The sequence below is a fragment of the Solanum pennellii genome, chromosome 1 (genome assembly GCF_001406875.1).
Source record: "Solanum pennellii chromosome 1, SPENNV200".
In the NCBI taxonomy this organism is placed as follows: Eukaryota; Viridiplantae; Streptophyta; class Magnoliopsida; order Solanales; family Solanaceae; genus Solanum; species Solanum pennellii.
This window is the reverse complement of record NC_028637.1, coordinates 58,003,976-58,016,791: the sequence shown is the minus strand read 5'-3', so window position 1 is coordinate 58,016,791 and position 12,816 is coordinate 58,003,976. Positions and strand designations below refer to the sequence as shown.

The 12,816-nt window shown below is 32.3% G+C and overlaps 1 long non-coding RNA gene across 1 annotated transcript; it reads left to right on the top strand.

The window, feature by feature from the left end:
- Window positions 1–10,051: 10,051 nt before the first annotated feature.
- On the top strand, window positions 10,052–12,360 carry LOC107013673. Its single transcript, XR_001456145.2, has 2 exons — window positions 10,052–10,528; window positions 12,067–12,360. It is a non-coding gene; the product is annotated as an uncharacterized LOC107013673 (long non-coding RNA).
- The last annotated feature ends 456 nt before the right edge of the window (window positions 12,361–12,816 follow it).

Sequence of the window (12,816 nt, the reverse complement as noted above, 5' to 3'; positions counted from 1 at the left end):
ATATATATATATATATATATATATAAGATATAATATAGTCTTAAAACGGATGTCTCATCTCATAACCATCTGAACAAGAGTATAACAATTGGGCATAGCTCATACATCAATACAATAAAAGCCACATATATGCTATACAGTCTTTAGTACTCAACTGAAAGGAAACGAACATATTGTCTTTAAGACTAATTAACATCCGAAGCTAGAAAATGACATTGTCCTCGAAGTAGTGAGGACCTACCCAACTTTGAGAATGAGAATCCAAGTTTTCCTTCAAAAGTCGTCACAAGCACTTCAACAATCGGAACCTAAAATGTTGGGGAAAAGGGAAAAAATGGGGTTAGCACATCATTTGTACTAAGTATGAGACCATATGCACACACAACATAAAATCATGCTAAAGAGGGACATCTCATTAAAGCAGACAAGTTACTTTGAAAAGCCTTCTGCACATTCAAGAATCAATACAAATCAATAAGACATATTCATTAAGTCAAGACCATGTATATCAAAAGACCAACAATACTAAATCTAGTAAAGTCGACATGCATATGAACATAATTGAGAACATAATCAAGGCAACTCTTTGATAAAGTTATAATATCAACAAGTATGTACAAGAGTACATAACATCATAACCAAAGCAATACCATTACTCATGAACCCTCATTAAGTCCACTAGTGGAATAACTAAGACAAGCTCAATAACCTTACTCAATCAAGTAAACCTAATAAAAACCATAAACAATGTACAACTTCACATAGCATGTCATTAAGAGTACACAACACCACACATTAGTAATAGAGACCATAGATAAAATTTAAAAAGGTAGCATGATTTCTTAATGGGAAAAAGAGTCTCTTATTTATAAGAGAAAATACATCAAATCACTATTGAACTTGACAACAAAATATACTTTAACTACACGGACATTGAAATACCCCCTTAACAATTTTGAAGTGATTTAAGTACCACCCTGATGTTATAACACTACTCTCATCCACTACATTATAGTCATGAGCATCATATCATAGTCATATAGGCACCACGTCATTAATTTTTATTTCTTTATTACTTATTCACTATTTTTTCTTACACACTTTTTAATTACATCAATTAATTAAAATTATAAAATATGTACTTTTCAACACAAGTTCATAAGTGAAACCAACATCATATAGTGCCGTCATTATGCAATATAATCATATACATATCATTTACATTTATAAGCATCTATATAAGAACGTCCTTCTAAGACTTGCGTTAATGCTAACTAGCGCAATGCATAGGTAGAGTCCCATACCCCTGCCTAGACTAAGCTAAACCCCTTAGGTCATGCTAGCTAGAGTTCATTCTTTTACTTCGTTTTACCTTTTGGGAACATCTTTCCTTAATCGACATAGACCATATGAGCTAATGTGGAATCCGGTGTTATGGAATCTTACACATAAAGAAGGCGAACAACTTGCCAAGGTAGTATCAAAACATGAACATAGCATCTAGGTGGATCCACTAGCTAGTATTCCTGTGGGGGCAACATTGTTCAAGAACTAGGAGATGTAGTTGGGACCCTCTTTATGTACATGCATTATAGTCTCAAATATAATGATTATATTAGTGATCCTACCTTCCCTATGTGGGAAGGGACACTCCTCACTCTAGTTCACTCGGTGTGAAGCTAGAGACCCTTTTGAAATGTCTTTAATGCCTTTATTGATCATCATAGCTTAATGTAGGTCATAGGGTCTATCACTTGTATAGTCATCATCATAGATAAATAAGAATCGCATGAGTATATTCCTTTCATTAAAACTCATACGTCTAAGGTTAACACAATTACATAGTCACATCATAATAAGGCACATTGGTAATTTATCACCATCCTTATAACATTTATATCTTAGACAACAACTCACAATCCATATTTCAAGACATTCCAATTCAACGTCATACCTACCCTATCAATCTTAAATTAAGATATGCTTCAATACAACATCATCACAAGTAATCATAATTGAAGTAAAGTATTGAGATCACAAGACTTACCCAATCTCCTTCACAATGTCATCATCAAGGTCTTACTATCAACCATCAAATTCAACCCAAAAATGAGTGTAATACAACCACACAATAGTAATCAACACAATAATGAAGTCAATTTAATCACTACACAACAATTTATCACAAATTCATAGCCTAGAATTAGATACTTAGGTCAAATTCATGATCTACTTTATAACCTATGTCAATTACTCAAAATATGGCATAATTGGATTAAAAAATATAATAATATACAAATAATTGGAATAAGAACTATATAGAATAGTAACTCACACATTTATTAAGCTAATTGTATCAATACTACACAATTCAATTCAAGATCACAACCTAGGGTTAAGGGGAAACGGTCATCATCCAAAAACTAGGCCAATGCATCAAGATTTAGTATAATGTAACAATAATAAATGTTAATATACTCATAATAACAAAAAGGATTCATAAACAAATCAATTCACAAGATCAATTTCGTATTGGAAGTAAACCAACTTGAATTTCATACAAAAAAAAATTTAGAGGAGCCTTCGGGGAAAGAGATCTCAAAGGTGAAAGGAATCTCATACCTCACTTATTGATTATGTTTATGGAGAAACTTGATCCTTTATCCCTAGAATCCTCCTCTCCTAAGACTTCAATGGGGTTTATTTGGGAGAGAGAAAGAAAAACAATTTGAGATTGGGAAATTATGAGAGTTAGGTTTAGTCTAATTAGATTTGAGTCTTTATATAGGTCATTAACTAACATAAATAGACCTCCCTTAACACCTAAATAATTAAATAACCACGTAATTAATTAATTTCGCTAACCTAAAAACGTGTAGCAAAACAGTGGCTTGACAGACAAACACCGACAAGCGGGCAATTTGTCAATCGACGGGCACTGTTCATGGCCATCTTGTGCAGTCTTCATTTTGCTCAGAGTGTTGTTGTCAAAAAGGACCTTTGGCAAAAAATTATAAGTGTCCCTCAATGGTGGCCATCAACGCCCCATCGATAGGACCATGCCTCGTCCATAGGTCACGTTGGTGAACAGTGTTTCTTGATAACTTTTAGCCGCAATTGTGAGGGTCCTCCTAAAGGGCTTTTGGTTGGTCCTTGAGGAATCATACTTGGACGTTTAGAATATAAATCAACTCTCATACATTTTATATACCTTACCTCCAAATTTCATCATTTTTCGGATTCTGAAAACTTAGTCAAATAGGCTAAGGCACGCTAGCATCTCTTAAACAGTTTTTTGACGTCATGGACGTTCCTTGACGTTTTGATTCTAAAGCATCCTAAATGACTTAGATACATTTTAATAGACTTAAAAACAATGTTACCACTCTTAGACACTCATGTTAGGCTCTAGATGAGGCTTTAGACTTTTGGAGTATTATATTATACCCCTTAGGAACATTTGTCCTCGAATGACACTAAAATCCATTAAAAAGTAAGGAATAGAATCAAGACTAGCAGCCCAACCAACATCAAACCTATCAAAACATGAGTCACAATCAAAATGTACATAACCTCATAAATTTTTTCACAATGCATCTATAACATCATTTACAACTTGTAAGAGTTCAAAATTCATTTCACGAAAGCACAATTGTAAGACCCAGAAAATGAATCAGGTGAAATAGTGACTAAGATGTTGGTCATTATTGTTTAAGGTCCTAAATAGGTCTATTATGTGTTAATGAGGCAGTTTCTAAGAGTTTAGATGCATTGAAATCAAACGTCAAGGGATGATCAAGACGTTTGACGACTAAGTCACTGTTGTACCTCATGTGTTGTGTTATGTGTTTCTGTGATTTATGAGGTTGTAAGGTATTTAGATTATTTATTATATCATATACAGGCAGTGTGTCAAGTATCATGAAGTTTGGAGGTCAAACTTCTATGAACAATCATGACGTTTGAAAGATGTGCCCTAAAATGACCTTGTGTGTCTAAGCAGGTTTCGTCGAGTTTTACGTGTTCGTTTTTGATTAAATTAATGTGAGAGGTGAAAACTCATATAAGATCATGTTTTGGTTGGAAACGTCCGAGCAACATCCCCAAGGACCAACAAAGGGTCGTTGAGGAAGAACCCATATTGGTGGCCAAAACTGCCCATGGAAGTCCCACCTACGAAGGTAAACGACGGCCAGTGGCCTGGTCGACACACCGTAGGTGGTGAGCGTAGTCTAGTACTTAGACTAGGGAGCAAATAATCCAGTTTCTAGTGTCTTCCCCTATCGACCAAGGACAGGACGGCCCATGTGTGGACCTACGCCCCGTCGATGGGCAACCATCGTTGAGGTTGTGTTCCCCCGCAGCTTCACTGTTAAGTGAGGGGTGGAGTTGTAATTTCAGCCAAATTCCAAATAGAAGGTTTGGCCTTTACTTGAGGTTATTTTTGGTATTTTAATTGTGTATATAACTCTTTACCACGTTGAAGACTTCAGTCTTCTAGAATAAAACCCCAAAATCCTTTAGAAATTCTCTAAGACTCCATTGAGGTCCAAAGTCGAGTAGAGCTTGGTGTAACAAATTGAGTGGAGATTCTTCATCAGAAGTGAAGAATTACTTCATTAAGGTATGATGTTTTATCCTTGAAACTCTCTTCATCAAGGATCCCAACTCTCAAGATGTGTTCTAAAGTTTTAAAAGTTGAATTGTCCAATTTCATGTTTCTACCATGGGTTCTTGCATTAATTGTTTTTAAACATTTAATATTGATTAAACTTGTTATTGTATTGATGATTTTAACCTAAATTACCTATGAACCAATGAATTGGATGAACTCTAGTTTTTGACTAAGTTATGTGTTACTTTATATTGACCTAATTTATATGAATTATGGTGTATATTTGTATGGGCTATCTAATGATGTAATAATTGTATGCAATTGATATCTAAGTTGTATTAGATTAATTAATTTACATTTAATTTACCTATTTTCATTGATTATTATAGTTTTTATGTTGAATTGATGTTAATGGCCATTGATTAGGGCCTTATGTTATTGATTGGATGATTTAGCATCGAATGGAGCTGTTTAGGATGGAGTGGTGGTACGCTGCCCTATTTCCTTTATTTTGATGTTTTTTATACCTCAATTATGTTTTGATTGGTATGGTCCACTTATGGTGGCGGTGTTATGTGTTTTACTGTCAATTGATGTGGCCTTGTCGGTGTTACTTTATGTATTATTATGATCATAGCCTTGTTGGAAAATACTTGAAGTTATGTGGCTACTTGTGTAGTTTGATTATCTGAACAATGACAATATCTATCTATATGTGAAGTCCTTTATGTGTTCTTCTATTAATGTTATTTAGGTTATCATGTTAGACTATGACTTTGACCTTGGGTGTATAGTCTTAGGGTTGAGTCTTGGTTATTCCTACTTGACTATATGAGCCTATGATTTTCATATTGATGACGTTATGATAGTGTATAGGATGACTTAAAGATGATAATAGTTACTTCTATGTGCTTCTAGAATGATATGTTATGTGTGTTAAGGTGAAGTATGTACTATCTTGTCTTGGTTGACTTGTGTCCCTTACTTGATGTATATTTGAATATGGATATGTGATGTCTTGACTTAGGATGTTAAAGCTCTTCGTGTTGTATGTATAAATGACATGAGATCTTAAATGATGTTAAGAGAGTGTTTTATGTGAAAACCTTGACCTAGTGGTAAGGTTATGAATGTTGAAGTAGAAAGCCTTAATGGTATCCTTCAAAGTAAAGGAATGATGGGCTTAAGGTTGATTGTATGGAACGACATCATATCAAACCTTAGGTAAGTCATCATGAGCTTCTTGTCGTTGTTGTAAGGTAACCCTAAAGGTCCTATTTGGTTAGGTAAATGTAATTGGGTTTTGAACTAGATATGGAACCCCTTTATATGAACCTTAATGTGAATTAATCTACGAGAACAAAGGCTATCACGGAGTGAGTATGTTAAGGTAAGTAGTTTTAGTCAAAGAATGAGACTAGAATACAAAGCACACCCTTCATATTCCTTAAACATGTGCCTACATGGGATGTGTCCTAGTTCTACCATTGGCATGTAGAACAACCTCATCGGAGTAGGATAGAACTCCGGATTCCATGTATTGCTATCATGGTCTATGTCGGTTATTGCCTATTCTCATTATGTGGGATACTTACTAGCATTAGAGAAGTTCTATGAAGCTTAAGTGGTGGTATGGTATGCTATCTAGACATTGCACCATAGTCTTTGAAGGTGTTATTTAGAAGCCCTAGGTCTTGTCCAAGACCATTAATTGAATGTCCTTTATGTGATGTATGAGTCTCTTAATGAATTAATGAACTAATTACTTATGTTATGAAGCATGTAAATGAATGAGTACCTAATCTAATATGACTTAAGGATTCCTTAGTTTGAGTGTGAAGAGAGAATATAGGATGATCTCTTCATGTCTTACCTAGGGAAGTCTTGAGAATGACTCTAGTTAGGGGTAATTGATTCTTTAGACATGATCTATGCATTAGGTAGTCTTAAGGATTACTTAGGTTATCTTTAAGAGATCAATCATGGAAGTTATCTTCTTTATTTATTTAAGTATTTTGATAGCCTTTGGAAGGAGAATTTCATATCATCTATGTGTTGGTGTACTAAGTAAGCATGATTCTATACTTGGTAGTCTATAGGATCTCTTGAGCGTGTGTATAAGGGATTGTATGGGCTTTCATACCTCTGAGCTTTCATACAGTGATATTTTATTATCATATTAAATTATGTTTTCATATATTGATACAGATAATTAAATATTAAGTGTATTTTATTGTTTGATATCATTAAAGTTATGATAATGGAAGGAATTGAGGCTTCACATTTGGCTTGAATATAAGTTATAACATACTTGAAATATTAATGGACCTCGAGATTAGAAACTTGAGTATAGATTTGTATTTGATGATTTTTGGGTTTAGGATATACATAGAATAATTTGAGTGCTTATAGACTCGTCAACTTACAAAATGTGCATATATCTACATGATAGATTTGACAAGTTCAGAGGAATTGGGGAAAGAAAAAGCATTAGAGAAGTAGTTTTCATGACATAGGTTCTTCCGTGGAGGTAGGTAATGGTTTATGCCATTTGATAGTAAACTCTTAATAGTGATTGATATGCATTAAATAATATTGTAAATTTTTCTATGTACTTCATTGTGTGGTTGTGTGGTTTAGTTGTGTGTTTTGTGATTGGACTAAAATCTTGAGACCATGTAATTCGTATTCTTGAACCTCTTTATCAAAGTGATGCCTTGAATAAATAAAGCTTGATGAAATATTATCAATTAATTGAAAGTGGAATTAAATGATAAATTAAAAGTATAATTGGATTGGAGTGTCACGTTTCGATACAATATATTTGGATCGGATTGTCATGTTCCGACACGGTATTCTTGGATCGAAGTTTTACATTTCGACACAATATTCTTAGATTGGAGTGTCACGTTCCGACACGGTATTCTTGGATCGGAGTGTCAAGTTCCGACACAATATTCTTAGATCAGAGTGTAACGTTCTGACACAATAATATTAAAGAAAAAATATATTTAATTAACGGAATGTACTCAATCTCAAAGAAATCAATTTCCCAAATGGTTTGGTTGGAGGCATCAGTCCTAAAGGATGATCTTGATTTTTTGACTTATTATATATACTTCCTTTACGGTTGTTGACACTTGTTCATGTTGTTTGTTGTTTTTCACATGTTAAGTTCTACAGTTTAGTTCATACTGTTATTCATTGTATATTAGTTTCTATTTTGGGTTGGCTGATGATACCTACTCAATAAATGTTGCACAATACTGAGCGCTACTTGTGTTTTTCTTCTTTTTTTTATGTAGTACGGCGATTGTACCAATGACTTCAAATTGCCCTCAGTTCTACCAAGTATTGACATATCACGTTCAAGGGTGAGCTTTTTTTCATTCAAGATTGGGTTGGATTCTCTCTGTCATTACCTGATGTCCTTAGTTTTCGAACACATATTACTGTAGTTCATTTATTTTAATGTCTTTGATACTCTTAGACTTAATAATTTGAGATTAGATGTCCTTGTTGTGATGAATTTTAGGTTTTGGAAAAATAATAGTCAATAAGTTTTGGAGCTTCCACATTATTTTACTATTTGTAGTTGAACTATTGGTAGATGTTGGGATTCAGATTCCTTGGTTCCCCCACCAAGGAGATTCAGTGTGGGTTCCATTCACGACTCATTTTGGGTCATGACAATTATCCATTAAAACTAACACACATGATTTATCAAATCATAACAAACACCCACAAAAACATTTTTTGTCAAAAAACTATACAATCAATGTGTGCCTCTCCAGAAAGCAAACAATGTACACTATGATATCTTTTAGTACGTAATGATTTAGGTTAGCCATGAGCTATTAAAATTGTAGGTCAATGATTTTTTTAAAATGTCACTAATTTTGTATCATTTAATATTTAAATAAAATTATTATGACTATTTTATTGGAGACTAGGGTAATCGTAAATAAGTAAAATTTCGAATGTTCATAATTTTGACTTGTGATGCTATTTTCGGGTATAGAAAAACTCTATTTCACGGTCCATACCTCATTTAAACTTATTCATTCATTCTAGCTAATACACATAATTTATTTAATCATCGCAAACACCCACAAAAAAGTTTTTGTCAAAAAACTATATGCAATCAATGTGTGCCTCTCTAGAAGTCAAACAATGTATACTATCATATCTAATAGTAAGTAATGAATTAGGTGGGTCATGACATATGAAAATTGTAATTCATTGAGTTTTTTTTCATATGCCACCAATTTTTTGTTATTTAATTTTAAAGTAAATCATTATTATCATTTTATTAAAGACTAGTGTAATTGTAAATACGTGAAATTTTGAACATTCATAATTTTGGCTTTTGATGTTAATTTTAGGTGTAGAAAAACATTATTTCACTGTACATACCTCATTTGAACTTATTAATATCTATAATTATCTATTCAAACTAACACACATAATTTATGAATTCATAAAAACATCCATAAAAAATAATAGTGAAAAAAATACATGTAATCAATGTAATCCTCTCTAGAAGTCAAAAAATGTATTCTACAATATCTTTTAGTATGTAATGAATTAGTTGAGCCGTGACATTTAAAAATTATATTTTAATTATTTTTCTTTCAAATGTCACCAAATTTGTAATATTCAATGTTTAAAGTAAAATCATTATAACCATTTTGCTAGAGATTAGTGTAATTGTAAATAAGTGAAATTTAGAACGTTCAGAATTTTGTGTTTAAATGTTAACTTCGGGTATAGAAAAAACTCTATTTATCGGTCGATGCCTAATTTGAACTTATTAATACCTATTCTTGACACCCAATTTTGACCGACCTTTGACCCTTTTTAGGATTACTATTCTATTAAATACATTTTCTAAAATTTACTTAAAGTTTTGAATTTTTTGTTGATTTCGCTTGAAAATTATATATTTTAGTATGTTTTACTTTATAAAATTATTGTAAATATTAATAAAATATTTTAAAATTATTAATGAATTTTGAATGTTTTAAAATTTAAGTGATTTTCAATTATATAAAAATATTTTAAGATATTTAGTATTTTAATTAATAGTAATTCTTAAACTTTCCTTAAAATTATTTAAATTTCTAGCCTATTCTATTTTAATTTCTTCTAATTCTAGCCATTTCAATTCAAATCTTATTTCAATCATAGCCATCTCTTCCTTTCAATTCTAGCCAATTTTAATTACAATTTTAGCCATTCCGTATCTAACTCATCTAATTTCAAAACTTCATCTTTTAATCTATTCCGTCTATTTAATTAATTAAATTCTTGATCAAATCATAACCCTTAATCTCTTATTAAACCAACGGTTGAGATTAAATCTTCTATTCCCTTTATTCAACACCAAAAGACTCCAAAACCTAAAATTTGAATTGATTCTCTTCCTCCCTTTTTTCCCCTCTCTCCGCCTCCTTTTTCCTCTCTCTAGCCGCCACCCCTTCTTCTTCTCCCTCTCCCATCGCTCCTCCCTCACTCCCTCTTTCCGACCAGCCGTCCTCCTCCCCTTTTCCCTCTCTCTCTCGCGACCCCTTTCTCTTTAACTTACCTTGTCTCCTCTCGCCTTCCTTGCTGCTTCCCTCTCGTCTCTCCACTAGCAGCAGCAGTGACGAGCCGCCAGCAGCAGCAGCAACTCCGGCCAGCAGCAACCAGCAGTCAGGCGAGGCATGGCAAGCAGCGACCAGGAAGATTCTCCCCTCTCCCATCGCTCCTCCTCCCTTCTCCCTCTCAGCGCCTATCTCTTCCCATCTCTTTGCCCTCTCCTCTCCCCCTCTCTCCAGCTCGACGAGAAAGCAATAACAGCTGTACAGAGACAGCAAGCTGCTGCGAGCTCCAACGAGAGACCAACGCACCTCCGGTGAGAAACAGCTAGAGGTAGGGACTCCGGCAAGCCCTGCCCCCTTTCTTTTCCTTATTTTTCGGTCAGCATTCCCAGCAAAAAATGGCGTAGAGTCTCAATATTTTGGTTGGTTTTAAGACGGATCTCGACGGATCCGTCTGGGTTAGTTTCTCTTTTAATTTTTCATTATAAATGTTAATTTTGCCTAATGTTATCCATGTTTCAATGAGCAAAAATAAATTGTGAGTTGCTTGATCTTATGGACTGTTTTTGTTGATTTTCCAAAAAATTTCAAAGCATGTGTATATTATATGCTAGTTAGTTTTGTCTCTCAATGATTCTTAAATTTATTTTGGTGTGGATGATCATGTGATGTTGCATCTATGTTATTGATTAGCAATTAGCTTATTGTATTGATTTAAAACAGGTCCATGATTTTTTTCAAATTTTTGCGCTCGTTTTGAATCTAGCTTGCTTAAGTATAGTGTAGATTACTTAAAAAGAATTAAAAATATTAATTGATCCTTTTCGTTTAATGTTTGCCTAAATTGATTCTTACATATTTATTTATGGTAATTTATTTTTAGGTAAATGTTTGACCTTAAATTATTTCCTTGTCAAATTTAGTTGCTGATATATTTGGTAAAATAATAATAATAATTCAACAAAAAGCTGATTTTGCTGATTTTAACCCTTCTTTATTTTTATAAAAAAAAAGAAGATAATATTTCTCCCTATTCTGCCATTTTCTTATTTGTTTTTATATAATAAATAAAAAATAAAATTGATTTTTGACTCTTCTTCACTTAAGAAAAATATAAATTTTATTCGTGATTTTATTTCTTACTTGTTTATATTTGGTAAAAATAATTAAACATTTTCTGATTTTAAATTCTTCTTTATTTAAGGAAAAAAAATATTACACCCTCTTAATTTATTCTTACTTGTTTATATTTGGTAATGAAATATTTTAAAACTTTCTGATTTGGTCCTGTTTTATAATAAGGAAAATAGAATATTAATTGATTACTTAAAAATATTTGTTTACCTTATTTTATCCCCCCTCTTTTACTATATAAGAGATCCCCTTTGCATTCTTTTAGACACATCTTTCATAACAAGTTCTCTAATTAACTTATTCACTCTCTCTTAATCTCTCACTCTCTTACTACTCATATTATTACTACTCTTAAAACAAAATAAGATTCCGATAACTTTCAAGTGTACTCTTTGCCCTTGATTTTGTTTGAGTAAGAGTTGAATCAACTTGTTTTCGTTGCTATTATTTTGTACTTAATCGGTTGGTATTCTTGATTAGCATTTTACTATTGGTCAGCCTTCTATTTTTTTAATTTTTGTTTTGCATTTATTATTTTGTTGTGTGTTGGGAATAAAAGGAAGCACTCCTTATCTTTTTCCCTATGTGTATTGATATGTCTATGCCTATGTTTTGTCCTTTTTATTTCTTATGTATCGTAGTTTATATATGATATACGAGAAATTTCTTACTATGAATATTTTACATTACAATCATTCTTCTGTTGTATACGTGTTACCTCACTTATTTTAGCAGGCTTTGGACTTAAAGTTCAAGATGATGAAGAGTGGCCTAGAAGAATTTTTGGACAAAACTTTGTTTATTTTAAATTTGTGTATATTGTCATCTGTTATTTTATTACAATATGTGTATCACTCTAAAGCAACTCTTATATATGAAGCAAATAGGGGGATCGCCTAGGGAGGGGAAATTATGTGTTAATCATTTTTATTTGCAAACTTGTTTTGTGTTTAAAAGTATGCTTAAATGCATAATTTGGGTGATAAATGTTTATGTGATAAAATAAATTTTGATCTAACCAAATAAAAATAAAGCAAATCGTATTCGCTCAATCATTTAGCTAATTTTGACCAATTAATGTTTGAAGTTAATTTTATCCAATTTGGCGTGTTAAGTAATGAGTTATGACTAATTCACTAAAATCATAAGTAAATAATCTGTGTGCATTTTAGTTATTCATTGAATAAATCATGTCTATAGAATTTATTGCATTCATATGTCATTTGGAGTTAGAAATCATGCCTATAGGTCTTATTTAAATGTGTTGCTTATTAAATCACTTAGAAATCAAGTTTAACTAACTTTAGCATGTTCATAATTGATTTGTTTCTTTACTTTGTCGTTTTAGTATGTTAAACAACTAGAGATCATGTCAATAGGTTTGCAAATTTTCAGCATCAATAACTCCAATAAATATGTTGTGCATATTTTTGCCCCCTTTTAAATTAGCTAATATTATTAATTAGTAATCTTATTTGTCCTCTT